At 63.9% G+C, this 2,123-nt stretch overlaps 1 protein-coding gene across 1 annotated transcript in view; it reads right to left on the reverse strand.

The window, feature by feature from the left end:
• LOC113213806 (uncharacterized) overlaps positions 1 to 2,123 on the reverse strand; it is a 71,073-nt gene that overhangs the window by 27,331 nt on the left and 41,619 nt on the right. The window lies entirely within an intron of this gene.

Consider the following 2,123-nt stretch of genomic DNA (forward strand, 5'->3'; position numbering starts at 1 on the left):
CGGTAGTGATAGATGAGGCGTAGAGGCCCGTGGTGGTGCAGGTGCCAGGCGCAGGTCTGTGCGGAGCTGCGTGGTGCTGATCGTGGTGCCCATGGAGGCGTAGTGACCGACCAGAGGCCGTCGGTGGCGGTAGTGATAGAAGCAGGCGTAAAGGCCCATGGCGACGCAGACGCAGGTGTCGACGGCCGCGGGACCATGGAGCCTCGCCGGCCGGCTGGACGGCCCCATCTCATATCTCCAGCTACGATTAGGGACGATATGACGGAAAACACGAAAAACGTATTTCGTGTTAACACTAACAACTAGACCGAGTAGCGGTTGCTATGGGGGCAGGAGACCTTAACGCCGGGGTGGCGACCGGGACACGCTCTGCGCTCTGCCCGTGCTGGGCGCGGGTGGGTATGTGTCGGCCGCTGCCGGCCGCTGCTGTCACCGACCCCGCGGGCGGCGGGCACCGGACCCCCACCCCCTCCCCCGCCCCCGCAGGGCATGCCAACAACCCGCAGCAGGACACACACGGCCCGCCACGAGGAAAGTGGGTCCGCGCCGACATAGGCCCCGCCTCGCGCCGGCACCAGAACAATATGTCTCAAAAGGAACAAGCGTGTACGTAGTAAACAGCCAATTTCCCGGATCCGTTGATGCGCGTCGACCCGACAAACAACAACAACATGCAGTTGTGCGGCGGTAGGCAGTAGGCCGCGGTGCCCCACCCCCGCGCCCCGCCACGCGCGCTAACTCAATGAGAATGGTGGCCGCGCCCGAGGCACACCCTCTCGAGAAGCCTTGTAGCTTCCCACCGCTACGCCCCGCCCCGCCGCCCCGCCCGGCATCCTTCCCTCCCGCCTGACGCCTGCGCTTCGCGCGCGCGCGCGCACACAAACACACGGCAAAGACTTGTTCGCGAATCAGACAAAACAATTTATTTCTTTTTGACCTGGATTTGAGCCCGCCATCCCTCGTCCCCGCGCGCCCACGGGGAGCTCTGCCTGCTACACGCCACGGTGTATGGCCATACGTGAGGGGGATATCAAATATCGATGCAAAAGATAACATCGATGAAATCACAAAGTCTGTGGTAAGGCGGCGTGGCTCGGCGCTGAGCTGCGGGGCGGGGCGGGGCGGGGCGGTACAGTCCGCTCGGGCACAACAAGCTGCGCCGGGGCGTCGAGGCGAGCGTCACGGCAGCAGACTCGCAGGCGCCGATGCGGCTGAAGGAGCGACGGCTGAAGGCGGCTGCACCCGGCTGGCCGGCTGCCTAGGCCAGGCCGGGGGCCGGGCGCGACGTGGGAGACGGAAAACGGCTCAAGGATAGGGCGACGCCGTGCAGACCCGCCGCGGCGCGCCCCGCCCCGCCACGCCCCGCTCCGCCCCGCCACTCCCTGCGGCAGCTCGCGACATTCACGCACGCAACGCGTCGCGACTCGCGCGCGGCCTGCGCGCTACACACAGCCCAGTCCTAGAAATATGCGTTTATACCTTACAGTGACGCGATCCAAGAGGACGCCGGTGACGGCGGTGAGCGCTTCGTACTGAACCAGAGCAAACATCAGGACGGACTATTATCGACTCGCCTCAAAGCAAGTTGACGACAGTGACAAGTTACAACAAACAACACAAAAACAAACGAGCGCTAAAGAAACTACGGTTAGAAGGCGCATTTAAACACACTGGCTATGACAACACTTTCATCGGCTTTCATTCCGCCAGCCAGCCGTGGCTAAAGAGCCGAGAGCGTGTCACTCCGCCACGCCGTCTGATCTGGGTTAATTGACAAGCGGCAAGCGAGCAGCGGTGGCGACTCGCTGCGGCTGCGCGCGCGCGCGCGGGGGTGCACCCGCCCCGCCCCCCGCCCCGCCACGCCCCGCTCCGCCCCGCCACTCCCTGCGGCAGCTCGCGACATTCACGCACGCAACGCGTCGCGACTCGCGCGCGGCCTGCGCGCTACACACAGCCCAGTCCTAGAAATATGCGTTTATACCTTACAGTGACGCGATCCAAGAGGACGCCGGTGACGGCGGTGAGCGCTTCGTACTGAACCAGAGCAAACATCAGGACGGACTATTATCGACTCGCCTCAAAGCAAGTTGACGACAGTGACAAGTTACAACAAACAACACAAA

The sequence above is a fragment of the Frankliniella occidentalis genome, unplaced genomic scaffold, assembly GCF_000697945.3.
Source record: "Frankliniella occidentalis isolate FOCC.00 unplaced genomic scaffold, Focc_3.1 Scaffold29, whole genome shotgun sequence".
Lineage (NCBI taxonomy): Eukaryota > Metazoa > Arthropoda > Insecta > Thysanoptera > Thripidae > Frankliniella > Frankliniella occidentalis.